The 17,604-nt window shown below is 44.7% G+C and overlaps 2 protein-coding genes across 2 annotated transcripts in view; one reads left to right on the top strand and one right to left on the bottom strand.

Moving 5' to 3' along the window:
* LOC121003529 (zinc finger protein 268-like) overlaps positions 1–17,604 on the bottom strand; it is a 948,872-nt gene that overhangs the window by 515,494 nt on the left and 415,774 nt on the right. The gene's annotated exons all lie outside the window — the stretch shown is intronic.
* The window catches only part of LOC121003520 (zinc finger protein 585A-like), a 341,252-nt gene that overhangs the window by 234,360 nt on the left and 89,288 nt on the right, over positions 1–17,604 (top strand). The window lies entirely within an intron of this gene.

The following is a 17,604-nucleotide window of genomic DNA, read 5'->3' as shown; positions in this document are numbered from 1 at the left end:
GATGGGTGATAATAGAAATACACAGAGTAAGTAGTATAAGCCTACTACTTACTCTGCTCCTGAGGAAGGGGTTTATGTATCCCCGAAATGCGTTGAGCCCACCTGAATTATTTACCTATTAAAGGATTATACCAGAAGATCCCTGTTGTGGACTGCCGTATATTCCGACCACTCTACAAACGAACCAGGCGAGGGAGGTGGTTGTTTTGGGTGTCTTGAGCTTTATCCCTTTACACCCCTCCCTGGTGAAGTGAGTTTCGGTGTTTTTTCACCTTTTATATGCTATTATGTGCTTCAGTGAATATACATCAGCTACTCTGTGGCTCTATCATATTAGCACTTAGCATTGCTGTGTCCCGCCCCCCTATTCTAGTAAAGGGGTTCATATTTATTATATACTAGCTTTTTATAATATTTTATACTGTCCTACTTTTTATTGATCCCAGTTTTACATATATATTTATATATATATATATTTATTTATAACCTCTATTTCTGGTGTACATCATACTTAAAGTATCTACAACATCATATTAGCAATTAGGCGCCACCCGGTGATTTTTTCTCTTTTACTATATCCAGGAGATCTCAGAGACGTGGAATGGAGGAGGGGGCGTTATATAGAAGACCTATCCAAGAGATCTCAGAGGTGTGGACTAGAACAGGGGATTTTATATATGACATATCCAGGAGATCTCCGAGACGTGGACTGGAGCAGGGGAGGTTATATAGAAGACATATCCAGGAGATCTGAGAGACATGGACTGAAAAAGGGTGCCTTATATAGAAGACATAACTAGGAGATCTCAAAAATTTGGACTGGAGGAACTTTCGTTACATAGAAGATAGGGGTGCACCGAAATGAAAATTCTGGTCCGAAACCGAAACCGAAAATTCAGGATGCCCTTGACCGAAAACCGAAACCAAAACTGCCTTTTTGCCCAAATACTTTTAAAATACTTTTTTTTTACTTGATTTTATTAATAATTATTTTTCATGAATGAAATTCATCTGTGGGTGGCGCTGTTATGGGCATAACAGTGCACAGATCCCTTTCCCCATAACAGTGCACAGATCCCTTTCCCCATAACAGTGCACAGATCCCTTTCCCCATAACAGTGCACAGATCCCTTTCCCCATAACAGTGCACAGATCCCTTTCCCCATAACAGTGCACAGATCCCTTTCCCCATAACAGTGCACAGATCCCTTTCCCCATAACAGTGCACAGATCCCTTTCCCCATAACAGTGCACAGATCCCCCCTCCCCATAGCAGTGCCATAGACCGATCCCCATAACAGTGCACAGATCCCCCCTCCCCATAGCAGTGCCATAGACCGATCCCCCTACCCATAACAGCCCCGGCCCTGCTGCTCACAGCAGACTAATCACTCACTGCATCTTTATTTTACCTTACAATCGTGACGCTCCAGTAACAACTCTGCAGGCAGAGCGGAGGGCGGCGTAACGTCACTTACTCACGTGACGCACCTGCTCCGCCCACTTTATGAATGAAGGAGGAGGAGCAGGCGCGTCACGTGAGTAAGTGACGTTACGCCGCCCTCCGCTCTGCCTGCAGAGTTGTTACTGGAGCGTCACGATTGTAAGGTAAAATAAAGATGCAGTGACTTAAAGTAAACCGCCCGCCGGCGCGGGTGACAAATCCCACAAATCCCACAAATCCCAAACCCCATATTTTCTGCCGATATGTACCAATATCGGCCGAAATGGATTAGGCCCATTTTCGGCCAATATTTTCGGCCGCCGGAATTTCGGTGCACCACTAATAGAAGATATATCCAGGAGATCTCAGAGACATGGAAAGAAGGAGGGGGCGTTATATAGAAGACATATACAGGAGATCTCAGAGACGTAGACTGGAGCAGGGTGCGTTATATAGAAGACATATCCAGGAGATCTCAGAGACGTGGACTGGAGCAGGGGGCGTTATATAGAACACATATAATAGAGATCTCGGAGACGTAGACTGGAACAGGGGAGGTTATATAGAAGACATATCCAGGAGATCTCGAAGACTTGGACTTGAACAGAGAGCGTTATATAAAAGACATATTTGGGAGATCTTAGAGACGTGGACTGGAGCAGGGGGTATTATAAAGAAGACATAACCAGGAGATCTCAGAGACTTAGACTGGAGCAGGGGAGATTATATAGAAGACATATCCAGGAGATCTCAGAGATGTGGATTGGAAGAAGGTGCTGTCACCGCCAGCTCTGTGAGAAGGTCTGTTAGACGTTCTTCGCTACCTCTTGCATGAAGTTCTTTGTTTTGGTTTCACTTTGTCATCTCCTTTCCTTCTCCCAGCTGTCATCTATTTGCACTGATTGTCTCCCTTTATATTCCCTCCCATACTGCCTCACTTTGCGGTTTATACTTCTTCCTGGATGAGTTGTTCCCTGCTGGATGCTCCTTCTCCTGATTCCTCAGATAAGTCTGTTTCCTTTATTTGTGTTTACTTGCTGGCTTGATTGTAGGTGACCCTGACTCCGTCCGTATTAAGTGCAGGGAGCCAGTGGTCGTGTCCCCTCACTATTATAGGGTTTTCAGGTGTCAGATAGTATAAGGTATGTGGACATGCAATCGTCTACCATAAAGATCTTTGCATGGGCATAGCAGTCAGGGAGAGCTCTAGGGGTTTTATAGGGCTCACCCATATGCTCCTTAGTTTGGGATCAACCAGTCGGATGTTTATTTATAAGTTCCAGCTTTCTGCAACACCATCCGTGACATTATAAACCGCCATAACAGTCTTAAGCATGGATTTGGTTTCAGCCTTGATTGACCGCATGCAAGGTCTTTCACTGGAGGTAGCAGATCTCCGTAAAACTGTGTCTCAGTTTTAGGAGACCGGTTCCGGATAAGTTCTCCGGGGGTAGTGAGAATTTTGTTCGCTTTAGAGAGGCTCTGGTGAGGAGGAGCAGAGGGTGGGGATCATCATCTCGCTGCTCAGGGATAACGCTCAGTCTTGGGCCTTTTTGCTGCCGGTCGGGGCACGGCCCCTCTGATTGGTGGATGAATTTTTTGTAGCCCTGGGGCAGATATATGATGACCCGGATCGTATTGCTCTGGCTGAATCTAAACTGCGTCTTTTATGCCAGGGTAAACAGTCCGCAGAGATATATTGTTCAGAATTTCGGAGATGGGCAGCTGATACTGGTTGGAATGATGCTGCACTCCGAAGTCAATTTTGCCATGGTCTTTCGGAAAGATTGAAAGATGCATTTGCTTTTCATGAGAGACCAACCTCGTTAGAATCTGCTATGTCTCTAGTTGTTCGTATTGACAGGCGTCTTAGAGAGAGAGAGGAGACTACTCCTTCCTGTCATATTCGGTCCAAGGACAGTGGGGCTGTCTCATTCAGTGCGCAGGTGTCTCAGTCTCTCTCAATCCCCTCTGAAGAGGAGGCCATGCCTCTGATAGTAGAGGATTCAGCTTTCAGAAGAGGGTTTGTTTCTGTTGTGGGGGTATAAATCATTTGGCTAATGTTTGCCCCTCTAGGAGATTCATGGAGTTTTCTGAGGGTAATAAAACAAAAAGAAAAAAAAAACTCTAAAAACTTTCCATTTGCTACTATTGGCAAGGTTGATGCAGAAATTGAAGGTTTTCTATTTACTTGTAGTTCCCGTTTTCTCCTACCTGCCAGGGTGGCGCTAGATAGCAAGAATATTGTGAGATTTTTGTAGATAGTGGAGCAGCTGTCAATCTCATTGATAATCAATTTGCAACAACGCATGGTTTCCAGGTATGCACTGGTTGGAGTGAGTTTTGCAGAGAGAATTGCCTCACGGCGTCTCTTTCAGAGGTTTCTACCAAGACTGTGCCATCTTTTCTCTCTGAATTTTTGGATGTGTTTTCCGAGAGTGGTGTCCAGGAGTTGCCCCCGCATCGGGAGTACGACTGCCCTATTAATCTCATCCCAGGCGCCAAACTGCCAAAATCACGTTTATACAATCTCTCCCAACCTGAAAGAGTCGTTATGTTGTCTTATATCTCTGAGAGCCTGAGAAAGGAAAACATCCGACCCTTGAAGTCACCTGTTGCCGCTGGTTTTTAATTTGTTAAGAAAAAAGATGGTTCTTTAAGACCTTGTCTGGATTTCAGGGAGCTGAACCGTATCACGATTCGTGACCCATATCCGCTTCCTCTGATCCCGGACCTGTTTAAACAGATTGTTGGGGCTAAGGTTTTTTCTAAGTTGGATTTAAGAGGGGCATACAACCTAGTCAGGGTCAGGGAAGGGGACGAATGGAAGACGGCCTTCAATACCCCTGATGGTCATTTCGAGAATTTGGTTATGCCCTTTGGTTTGATGAATGCCCTGGACGTCTTCCAACATTTTGTGAACAGCATTTTTCATCATTTAATGGGGAAATTTGTACTGGTGTATCTGGATGACATTTAGATTTTTTCTCCTAATTTCAAGACTCATCGAGACCACCTACGTCAGGTCTTGCTGATTCTGCGGGATAATAAATTGTACTCTAAACTGGAAAAATGTGTGTTTGCGGCTCCGGAGATTCAATTTCTTGGTTTTCTTCTCTCCGCTTCTGGTTTTCGCATGGACCCTGAGAAGGTCAGCGCTGTGCTTGATTGGGAGCTTCCTGAGAATCAGAAGGCGCTGATGCGGTTTTTGGGTTTTGCCGATTATTACAGAAAGTTCATTTTGAATTATTCCTCTGTTGTTAAGCCACTCACTGATATAACTAAAAAGGGGGTAGATTTTTCTTCATGGTCGGTAGATGCGCCTAAAGCCTTTTCTAGTATCAAAGAGAGTTTTGCTTCCGCTCCCATTTTGGTACAACCTGATGTCTCTCTACCTTTTATTGTTGAGGTGGACGCTTCTGAGGTGGGTGTGGGTGCGGTCTTATCTCAGGATCCCTCTCCTGCCAAATGGCGACCGTGTGCCTTTTTCTCAAGGAAACTCTCCTCTGCAGAGAGAAATTACGATGTGGGAGATAGGGAGTTGTTGGCCATCAAATTAGCTTTTGAGGAATGGCGCCATTGGTTAGAGGGAGCCAGACACCCTATTACCGTGTTTACAAACTATAAGAATCTGGCCTACTTGGAATCGGCCAAGCGTCTGAACCCGAGACAGGCCAGATGGTCTTTGTTCTTTTCTAGATTTAATTTTGTTGCTACGTTCCGCCCTGGGGTTAAAAATGTGAAGGCGGATGCCCTCTCACGTGATTTTCCGGGAGGGGGGAACTCGCCCTGGGGTTAAAAATGTGAAGGCGGATGCCCTCTCACGTGATTTTCCGGGAGGGGGGAACTTTGAAGACCCGGGTCCCATTTTGGCTGAAGGGGTGGTCGTCTCTGCTCTTTATCCTGATTTAGAGGCAGAGGTTCAGGCAGCCCAGGCAGAGGCTCCTGACCTTTGCCCCCCTGGGAGGTTGTTTGTGCCTCTCGCTTTACGACACAAGGTTTTTAAGGAGCACCACGATACTGTCCTTTCTGGGCACCCGGGGAGCAGAGCCACAGTGGATCTCATTGCTCGGAGATTTTGGTGGCCGGCTCTTCGTAAGACGGTTGAGGGTTTTGTGGCAGCCTGCGAGACCTGCGCTCGTGCCAAGGTCCCTTATTCACGGCCATCGGGTTCTCTCCTCCCGTTACCCATTCCTTCCCGTCCTTGGACGCATCTGTCCATGGACTTCATTACGGACCTGCCTCGTTCCTCAGGGAAGACTGTGATTATGGTAGTAGTGGACCGTTTTAGCAAAATGGCGCATTTAATTCCCTTTCCTGGGTTACCCAATGCTAAGACGCTGGCGCAAGCGTTTGTTGATCACATTGTTAAATTGCATGGCATTCCTTCAGACATCGTTTCTGATAGGGGCACGCAATTTGTTTCCAGATTCTGGAAGGCCTTCTGTTCTCGCTTGGGGGTTCGGTTGTCGTTCTCTTCTGCTTTTCACCCGCAGTCGAATGGTCAGACCGAACACGTCAATCAGAATCTGGAGACATATCTGCGCTGTTTTGTGGTGGAGAATCAGGAGGATTGGTGTTCTTTTTTGTCCCTTGCTGAGTTTGCTTTAAATAACCGTCGCCAGGAGTCCTCTGATAAGTCACCATTTTTTGGTGCATATGGGTTTCATCCGCAGTTTGGGACATTCTCTGGAGAGGGGTCTTCTGGTTTACCTGATGAGGAGAGATTTTCCTCGTCTTTGTCATTCATTTGGCAAAAGATTCAGGGTAATCTGAAGAGGATGAGTGAGAGATATAAGCGTGTGGCGGATAAGAGACGTGTGCCTGGTCCGGACCTGAATGTGGGGGATCTGGTTTGGTTGTCTACAAAGAATATCAAACTGAAGGTTCCCTCCTGGAAGTTGGGTCCTAGGTTTATTGGGCCTTACAAGATCTTGTCCGTCATCAATCCCGTTGCCTTCCGTCTTGATCTTCCTCAGACTTGGAAGATTCATGATGTTTTTCGCAGGTCCCTATTAAAACCTTATGTCCAACCCATGGTACCCTCCTCTTTGCCTCCTCCTCCGATTGTTGTTGATGGTAATCTTGAATTTCAGGTCTCTAGGATTGTGGATTCTCGCATTATCCACGGTTCTCTCCAGTACCTCGTTCATTGGGAGGGTTATTGTCCTGAGGAGAGGATGTGGGTCCCATTGGCGGACATTAAGGACACTCGTCTCATCAGGGCTTTCCATAGGTCTCATCCTGAGAAGGTGTGCTCTGAGTGTCCGGAGTCCACACGTAGAGGGAGAGGTACTGTCACCGCCAGCTCTGTGAGAAGGTCTGTTAGACGTTCTTCGCTTCCTCTTGCAGTCAGGGAGAGCTCTAGGAGTTTTAGGGCTCACCCATATGCTCCTTAGTTTGGGATTAAGCCAGTCGGATGTTTATTTATAAGTTCCAGCTTTCTGCAACACCATCCGTGACAGGTGCCTTATATTGAACACATATCCAGGAGATCTCAGAGACGTGGACTGGAAAAGGGGGCCTTATATAAAAGACATATCTAGGAGATCTCAGAGACGTGAACTGGAGCAAGGGGCACTAGACAATAGACAATTATCCAGGAGATCTCGGAGACGTGGACTGGAACAGGGAGCATTGCATAGAAGACATATCCAGGAGATCTCAGAGATTCCACTCCACTTTCTCAAAGATCGTTAAAAGGCATAGTTCACAATATCCGTTTGACTGTGGGTGATGCTCATGTTGAGGATATGTCATGGAAAAGGGGGTCTTATATAAAAGACATATCTAGGAGATCTCAGAGACGTGGACTGGAAAAGGGGGCCTTATATAAAAGACATATCTAGGAGATCTCAGAAACGTGGACTGGGGGAGGGTGCGTTACATAGAAGACAATTCCAGGAGTTCTCCTAGACTTGGACTAGAGCAGGGGAGGTTATATAGAAGACATATCCAGGAGATCTGAGACACGTAGACTGGAAAAGGGGGCCTTATTTAGAAGACATATCTAGGAGATCTGAAAAATGTGGACTGGAGCAGGGGTCGTTATATAGAAGACATATGGAGATCTCAGAGACATGGACTAGAGCAGGGGTCGTTATATAGAATAAATATCCAGGAGATCTCAGAGATGTGGACGGGAGCAGGGGCTGTTATATAGAAGACATATCCAGGATATCTCATAGATGTGTACTGGAGCAGGGGGGCGTTTTATAGAAGACATTTCCAGGAGATCTCAAAGCCATGGACTTCAGCAGGGGGCGCTATATAGAAGACATATCTAGGAGATCTCAGAGACGTGGACTGAAGCAGGGGGCATTATATAAAAGACATATCATGGAGTTCTTAGAGACGTAAACTGGAACAGGGGACGTTATATAGAAAACATGTCCAGGAGATCTCCGAGCCGTGGACTGGAGCAGAATGCGTTATGTAGAAGACATATCATGGAGATCTCAGAGACGTGGAATGTAGCAGGGGGCGTTATATAGAAGACATATCATGGAGATCTAAGAGGTGTGGACTGGAGCAGAAGAGGTTATATAGAAGACATTTCCAGGAGATGTCACGGTAGATGAGGGAAGGGAAGCAAACCAAATACAAGAAAAGCAATAAAACACCAGGCTAGGCCCCAAAGCTAGGGAACAGGGAAAGGTCACCACCTGACAATCCCTGAGCCTTTTCCAGACTGCTGACAACATTAGCAAATCCTTAGGGTGGAAGTGCTCATGCACTGGAACCTAAACCTAGCTGAAACTGAAACAAACCCTCAGCTAGGGAGCTGGAGATAAGACAACCGGTTCCTAGCGCAAGGTGCAGTAACCAGCGTCTTCCTGAGGCCTAGCCATAACACACAACAAAAGGGAAGGACTAGGACTTAGCTTAAGACGGACGGGGAGCAGGAGATCGACCAAACACCAGCTGAGAACTCCAGAAGCCACAAAGTAGCTAATAACAGATCCTGTGGGGAGGTGGGATCCTTCCCAAAACCACAACAAAGAGAAACAGGCCATCTGTTAGATAGACTCACGTGAAGCAAGTCTGTCAAATCTTCTCAGGCCTCTCAATGGGCAGGGCGTGACAGGAGAACTCAGAGATGTGAACTGGAAAAAGGGACCTTTATATAGAAGACATATCCAGGAGATCTCAAAGACGTGGACTGAAGCGGGCACTTTATATAGAAGACATGTCCAGGAGATCTCAGAGACGTGGACTGGAACAGGGGATGTTATATAGAAGACATATCCAGGAGATCTCAGAGACATGGACGAGCAGGGGAGTTATATAGAAGACATAACCAGGAGATCTCAGAGGTGTGGACTGGAGAAGGGGGTGTTACATAGAAGACATATCATGGAGATCTCAGAGCTGTGGACTGGAACAGGAAGCGTTATATAGAAGACATATCCAGGAGATCTCAGAGATGTGGACTGGAGCAAAGGGCGTTAAATAGAAGACATATCCAGGAGATCTCAGAGACGTGGAATGGAGGAGGGTGCATTATATAGAAGACATATCATAGAGATCTCAGAGACGTGAACTAGAGCAGGGGGAGTTGTAAAGAAGACATATCCAGGAGATTTCCGAGACGCGGACTAGAGCAGGGGAGGTTATATAGAATACATATCCAGGGGATCTAAGAGACATAGACTGGAAAAGGGGGTCTTATATAGAAGACATATCTAGGAGATCTAAAAGACGTGGACTGGAGCAGGGGGGCATTATATAGAAGACATGTCCAAGAGATCTCAGATACGTGGACTGGAGCAGGGGGTGTTACATAGAAGACATATCCTGGAGATCTCAAAAATGTGGACTGGAGCAGAGGGCGTTATAAAGAAGACATATCATAGAGATCTCAGAGCTGTGGACTGGAACAGGAAGCGTTATATAGAAGACATATCCAGGAGATCTCAGAGATGTGGACTGGAGGTGGGAGCGTTACATAGAAGACATACAGTCGGTCCATAAATATTGGGACATCGACACAATTCTAAGATTTTTGGCTCTATACACCACCACAATGGATTTGAAATTACAAACAAGATGTGCTTTAACTGCAGACTGTCAGCTTTAATTTGAGGGTATTTACATCCAAATCAGGTGAACGGTGTAGGAATTACAACAGTTTGCATATGTGCCTCCCACTTGTTAAGGGACCAAAAGTAATGGGGCAATTGGCTTCTCAGCTGTTCCATGGCCAGGTGTGTGTTATTCCCTCATTATCCCAATTATTATGAGCAGATAAAAGTTCATTTCAAGTGTGCTATTTGCATTTGGAATCTGTTGCTGTCAACTCTCAAGATGAGATCCAAAGAGCTGTCACTATCAGTGAAGCAAGCCATTATTAGGCTAAAAAAAACAAAACAAACCCATCAGAGAGATAGCAAAAACATTAGGCGTGGCCAAAACCACTGTTTGGAATATTCTTAAAAAGAAGGAACGCATCGATGAGCTCAGCAACACCAAAAGACCCGGAAGACCACGGAAAATAATTGTGGTGGATGACCGAAGAATTCTTTCCCTGGTGAAGAAAACACCCTTCGCAACAATTGGCCAGATCAAGAACACTTTCCAGGAGGTAGGTGTATGTGTGTCAAAGTCAACAATCAAGAGAAGACTTAACCAGAGTGAATACAGAGGCTTCACCGCAAAATGTAAACCATTGGTGAGCCTCAAAAACAGGAAGGCCAGATTAGAGTTTGCCAAACGACATCTAAAAAAGCCTTCACAGTTCTGGAACAACATCCTATGGACAGATGAGACCAAGATCAACTTGTACCAGAGTGTAGGGAAGAGAAGAGTATGGAGATGGAAAGGAATTGCTCATGATCCTAAGCATACCACCTCATCAGTGAAGCATGGTGGTGGTAGTGTCATGGCGTGGGCATGTATGGCTACCAATGGAACTGGTTCTCTTGTATTTATTGATGATGTGACTGCTGACAAAAGCAGCTGAATGAATTCTAAAGTGTTTCTGGCAATATTATCTGCTCATATTCAACCAAATGCTTCAGAACTCATTGGACGGCGCTTCACAGTGCAGATGGACAATGATCCAAAGCACACTGCAAAAAGCAACCAAAGAGTTTAAGGGAAAGAATTGGAATGTTAAGCAATGGCCAAGTCAATCACCTGACCTGAATCCAATTGAGCATGCATTTCACTTGCTGAAGACAAAACTGAAGGGAAAATGCCCCAAGAACAAGCAGGACCTTAAGACAGTTGCAGTAGAGGCCTGGCAGAGCATCACCAGGGATGAAACCCAGCGTCTGGTGATGTCTATGCGTTCCAGACTTCAGGCTGTAATTGACTGCAAATGATTTGCAACCAAGTATTAAAAAAGTGAAAGTTTGATTTATGATTATTATTCTGTCCCATTACTTTTGGTCCCTTAACCCCTTAAGGACACAGCCTTTTTACACCTTAGGACCAGGCCATTTTTTGAAAATCTGACCAGAGTCCCTTTAAGTGCTGATAACTTTAAAACGGTTTGACTTATCCAGGCCGTTCTGAGATTGTTTTTTCGTCACAAATTGTACTTCATGACACTGGTAAAATGGAGTCAAAAAAAAAATTTTTTTTGCACCAAAAAATACCTAATTTAACAAAAATTTGAAAAAAATTAGCAAATTTCAAAGTTTCAATTTCTCTACTTCTGTAATACATAGTAATACCCCCAAAAATTGTGATGACTTTACATTCCCCATATGTCTACTTCATGTTTGAATTGTTTTGGGAATGATATTTTATTTTTTGGGGATGTTATAAGGCTTAGAAGTTTAGAAGCAAATCTTGAAATTTTTCCGAAATTTACAAAAACTCAATTTCTAGGGACCAGTTCAGGTCTCAAGTCACTTTGCGAGGCTTACATTATAGAAACCACCCAAAAATGACCCCATCTAAGAAACTACACCCCTCAAGGTATTCAAAACTGATTTTGCATACGTTGTTAACCCTTTAGGTGTTGCACAAGAGTTATTGGCAAATAGGGAGGAAATTTGAGAATTTCATTTTTTTGTCTAATTTTTCATTTTAACCCATTTTTTCCACTAACAAACCAAGGGTTAACAGCCAAACAAGACTGTATCTTTATTGCCCTGACTCTGCCATTTACAGAAACACCCAATATGTGGCCGTAAACTACTGTACGGCCACACAGCGGGGCGTAGAGTGAAAGGTGCGCCGTTTGGTTTTTGGAAGGCTGATTTTTATGGACTGGTTTATTTACACCATGTCCCATTTGAAGCCCCCTGATGCACCCCTAGAGGAGAAACTCCCTAAAAGTGACCCCATCTAAGAAACTACACCCCTCAAGGTATTCAAAACTGATTTTACATACGTCGTTAACCCTTTAGGTGTTGCACAAGAGTTATTGGCAAATGGCGATGAAATTTGAGAATTTTATTTTTTTGCCTAATTTTCCATTTTAACCCATTTTTTCCACTAACAAAGCAAGGGTTAACAGCCAAACAAGACTGTATCTTTATTGCCCTGACTCTGCTGTTTACAGAAACACCCCATATGTGGCCGTAAACTACTGTACGGGCACACAGCGGGGCGTAGAGTGAAAGGTGCGCCGTTTGGTTTTTGGAGGGCTGATTTTGCTGGACTGTTTTTTTGGCACCATGTCCCATTTGAAGCCCCCCTGATGCACCCCTAGATTATAAACTCCATAAAAGTGACCCCATCTAAGAAACTACACCCCTCAAGGTATTCAAAACTGATTTTACAAACTTTGTTAACCCTTTAGGTGTTGCACAAGATTTAATGGAAAATAGAGATACAATTTCAAAATTTCACTTTTTTGGCAGATTTTCCATTTTAATATTTTTTTTCCAGTTACAAAGCAAGGGTTAACAGCCAAACAAAACTCATTATTTATGGCCCTAATTCTGTAGTTTACAGAAACACCCCATATGTGGTCGTAAACAGCTGTACGGGCACATGGCAGGGCGCAGAAGGAAAGGAACACCATATGGTTTTTGGAAGGCATATTTTGCTGGACTGGTTTTTTTGACACCATGTCCCATTTGAAGCCCCCCTGATGCACCCCTAGAGTAGAAACTCCAAAAAAGTGACCCCATTTTAGAAACTACGGGATAGGGTGGCAGTTTTGTTGGTACTAGTTTAGGGTACATATGATTTTTGGTTGCTCTATATTACACTTTTTGTGCGGCAAGGTAACAAGAAATAGCTTTTTTGGCACCGTTTTTTTTTTGTTATTTACAACATTCATCTGACAGGTTAGATCATGTGGTAATTTTATAGAGCAGGTTGTCACGGACGCGGAGATACCTAATATGTATACAATTTTTTTTATTTATGTACGTTTTACACAATGATTTCATTTTTAAAACCAAAAAAATGTTTTAGTGTCTCCATAGTCTAAGAGCCATAGTTTTTTCAGTTTTTGGGCGATTATCTTAAGTAGGGTCTCATTTTTTGCGGGATGAGATGACGGTTTGATTGGCATCTATTTTGGGGTGCATATGACTTTTTGATTGCTTGCTATTACACTTTTTGTGACGTAAGATGACAAAAAATGGCTTTTTTTACACCGTTTTTATTTTTATTTTTTTACGGTGGTCATCTGAGGGGTTAGATCATGTGATATTTTTATAGAGCCGGGCGATACGGACGCGGCGATACCTAATATGTATACTTTTTTTTTATTTATGTAAGTTTTACACAATGATTTCATTTTTGAAACAAAAAAAATCATGTTTTAGTGTTTCCATAGTCTAAGAGCCATAGTTTTTTCAGTTTTTGGGCGATTATCTTGGGTAGGGTATGATTTTTGCGGGATGAGATGACGGTTTGATTGTTACAATTTTGGCGTACATGCGACTTTTTTGATCACTTTTATTACCTTTTTTGGGAAGTAAGGTGGGCAAAATTTCAATTTCATCATAGTTTTTTATTTTTTATTTTTATGGTGTTCACCGTTCGGGTAAAGTAACATGACCGTTTTATAGATCAGGACGTTACGGACGCGGCGATACCAAACATGTGTAGGGAATTTTATTTTTTTCATTTTTTATCAGTGATAAATGTGTTTTTTGATTTTTACTTTTTTTTCACTTTTATTCACTTTTTTTTGACCCAGACCCACTTGGTTCTTGAAGATCCAGTGGGTCTGATGTCTGAATAATACAGTACAGTACAATATATATTGTTCTGTACTGTATTTTACTTACACTGAACAGATCTATGCCATTCAGCACAGATCTGTTCAGCACCATGGACAGCAGGACGCCTGAGAGGCGTCCTGTTGCCATGGGAACCTTCCCCGTCTGCTCAGTACTGCTCAGAACTTCGCAGACGGGGAAGGGTAAGGAGGGGATCTCTCGGGGGGCTCTCTGGGGGCTCTCTCCCTCCCCATCGGGGGGCTGCAAAGGCACAGCAGCCCCCCGATGGGAGAGGGAGCTCCCTGCGCTGTTAACCTTTTCCATACAGCGGTCCGTACGGACCGCTGTATGGAAAGGGTTAAACGGCTGACATCGCATCGCAGATGTCAGCCGTTTATACCAGGGTGCCAGCAATGTGCTGGCACCCTGGTATCCCCACTAGACACCAACGATTATACAAGGGGAGGCGGGCGGGGGATCGCGATCCCGCCTGCCGCACCGCCCGCCTCCCGCACCGCCCACACCGCCCGCAACCCTCCCCCTGCACCTCCCGCCACCATAAAAATCATTCGGGGGTGCAGGGGGGGGTAAATAAAACTTTTTTTTTGGCATATAAAGTTTCTGATCCCTGCGGTCAGGGACTGCGGGGACCAGAAACTTCAGAAATCGCAGCAAACCGCAGGTCTGAATTGACCTGCGGTTTGCCGCGATCGCCGACATGGGGGGGTCACGGGACCCCCCCGCGCATTTAGCCTAGGTGCCTGCTCGATGATTTGAGCAGGCACCGGGTTCCGATCACTGCCAGCCGCACGGCAGTGATCGAAAATACACAGGGCGTACATGTACGCCCTGTGTCCTTAAGTACCAGGGCACAAGGGCGTACCTGTACGCCCTATGTCCTTAAGAGGTTAACAAGTGGGAGGCACATATGCAAACTTTTGTAATTCCTACACCGTTCACCTGATTTGGATGTAAATACCCTCAAATTAAAGCTGACAGTCTGCAGTCAAAGCACATCTTGTTCGTTTCATTTCAAATCCATTGTGTTGGTGTATAGAGCCAAAAATGTTAGAATTGTGTTGATGTCCCAATATTTATGGACCTGACTGTATACTGGAGATCTCGGAGATGTGGAGTGGATCAGGGGACGTTATAAAGAAGACATATCCAGGAGACCTCAGAGACGTGGACTGGAGCAAGGGGAGTTATACAGAAGACATATCCAAGAGATCTCAAATACATGGACTGGAGCAAGGGACGTTATATAGAAGACATATCCAGGAGTTCTCAGAGACTTTGACTGGAATAGGGGGCGTTATAATGAAGACATATCCAGGAGATCTCCGAGACGTGGACTAGAGCAGGGGAGGTTATATATAAGACATATCCAAGAGATCTGAGAGACGTAGACTGGAAAAGGGGGCCTTATATAGAAGACATACAGTTGCAAGAAAAAGTATGTGAACCCTTTGGAATGATATGGATTTCTGCACAAATTGGTCATAAAATGTGATCTGATCTTCATCTAAGTCACAACAATAGACAATCACAGTCTGCTTAAACTAATAACACACAAAGAATTAAATGTTACCATGTTTTTATTAAACACACCATGTAAACATTCAGAGTGCAGGTGGGAAAAGTATGTGAACCCCTAGACTAATGACATCTCCAAGAGCTAATCGGAGTGAGGTGTCAGCCAACTGGAGTCCAATCAATGAGATGAGATTGGAGGTGTTGGTTACAGATGCCCTGCCCTATAAAAAACACACACCAGTTCTGGGTTTGCTTTTCACAAGAAGCATTGCCTGATGTGAATGATGCCTCGCACAAAAGAGCTCTCAGAAGACCTACGATTAAGAATTGTTGACTTGCATAAAGCTGGAAAGGGTTATAAAAGTATCTCCAAAAGCCTTGCTGTTCATCAGTCCACGCTGGTCAGAAGGAGGGGGGAGGAACTCCCAGCTGATGAAGGCTACAGGCGCCCCTCCCACAAATACAGGCCAATAAATCGACCTTCATATTTGTAGTCGTGGCTGTCAGGAAGGTGAGAACACCTGGGGACAAGACCTACCTAACTAAAACTAAGCGGCTTGAATTGTGCCATAATCGCTGCATAGTAGGGATACCTGAAAAGAGGGCAAAACACCAAACTGCAGAATTAGCAAATTTATTTACATCAATCTTACATGACCAGATTCTGAGCCGCGAGCGACATTTCTTGCTTTGGCTGCGGAATATATCTATTGAAACAAGAGGAGCGCCAACGGCCTAGTTTACGAATAACGTGAGCCAGGACCCTGTTCTTGGAGGCAGTGGATGCAGCGCCTATCCTGAAAGAGTGCCCTGACACTGTAGCAGGATTCAACCCTAAATTTGAGACAAAAATGCGGACATGCGTAATAAACTGTGAGGTGGTGAGGGATGTCGTGGGGAATGGCAACAACGGTCCCTCTGGGTCTCGATCCGCTAGGGCAGTTAGTAACTGCTGAAGAACCAGCACCGGGCACCAGGAATGGGAAGTTGGAAAGAAGGTGACCTGAGTGGGGAACCTGTCTGGAAAGTCTTGGTGACTGGTAATGACAGTACCAAACCATCCGGTTCAACTGGTTTATGCTGATAAACCTGCTGCTGGCGTTCTTACACGTGAACTCGTCTGGCCTATTGAAACCATCGTATGCTAAGTAAATAGCAGTTTTAAGCACTAAGCTAGGCAGTATACCAAAAGGGGCTCTATCCAACATGTCTGACAATTGTCGAAACAGTTTACCTGAAATGCCTTGTCTGCGCAACTGGCCTCCCGGACTAGACTTCTCTAAACCCCTCAAAGCGGCCTTAATAACGTGAGCGGAGAATAGGGATTCCCTGTCTGAACAACTAATAGAGGTGAAATGTTGCACTCCGGCAAGGTAGGACCGGATCGTATTATGCGACAGCTTACATTCCGAATGGCAGTAGCCAATGAAGGGGGTTTGATCAACAGAAAGTCGTCCAGATAGTGGATAACATGTTCACAGTGGAACAAAGATTCCAGTATCCAATGCAGGGCCTGCACGAACTGATCAAATAACCAAGGGCTACTCTTGGATCCAAATGTTAACTTCGTAGTAGTATAGCTCCCTCCATCTTATACCATGCCATTGCCATAGCACAGGCATAATGGGAAGGAGTTTAAAGGCATCAGACATGTCTGCCTTGAACAAATGGGAACCCGAGCTTAAATGCATGATGGTAGCTATGGCGTGATCTATGGTGGAATATTTAATGCTCACTTCTTCCAAAGGAATGAGGGAATTTAAACTGGGAATATGAGAACCGTGCGGGGCGAAAAGGTCATAAACTAGCCTTTCCTTGTTGCTAAACTTGACTGTGACTACCCCCGCCGAGCTGACTTTCCAGCGATCAAATGGTGACACCGAGAAGGGCCCGATAAGAAACCCTTTCTCTACCTCTGTTTATAGCAACTTGTCTACTGAATTTGGTGCTTTTTTAGCCGATTGCAAATTCTTGCACTCGTACGTAACCTCATGCAGCGTGATCAGACCTGTATGGAAGCCCGTCACGAACCCTGTGACCAGGAAATTTACAAACTCGGGATCATGATGACCTCGCAGACAAAGCTGTAAATAATCAGTGTTAATGACACTCATGTAGGATTTATCAGATTTTAATGTACACACTACCTTGGGGTGAGCCCTGAAACAATTGGTGCACACGTGGAGCAGACGACATTGACCGTAATTGCAAGATGAGATTATTAAAATTATTGCAAATTTGGGATCTGCCAAAAAATTTGAAAAGGCGACCTAACTTGTCTACTGCGCCAGTACCCTTGTGAGCATCTGGCAGGCCAGCTGGAGAGACTCTGGGTAGGGTTGAGTTCATTCTAAACTTTTGAATTTTTGGACCCCGAACCCGAACATTTCAGTAAAAGTTCGGGTTTGGTGTTCGGCGCTTTCTTGGCGCTTTTTAAAAGGCCGCAGAGCAGCCAATCAACAAGCGTTTAACTCTGTGCCCTTAGAAGCC

This window comes from Bufo bufo, chromosome 6 (genome assembly GCF_905171765.1).
Source record: "Bufo bufo chromosome 6, aBufBuf1.1, whole genome shotgun sequence".
Taxonomy (NCBI): domain Eukaryota; kingdom Metazoa; phylum Chordata; class Amphibia; order Anura; family Bufonidae; genus Bufo; species Bufo bufo.
This window is presented reverse-complemented; position numbering and strand designations above follow the sequence as displayed.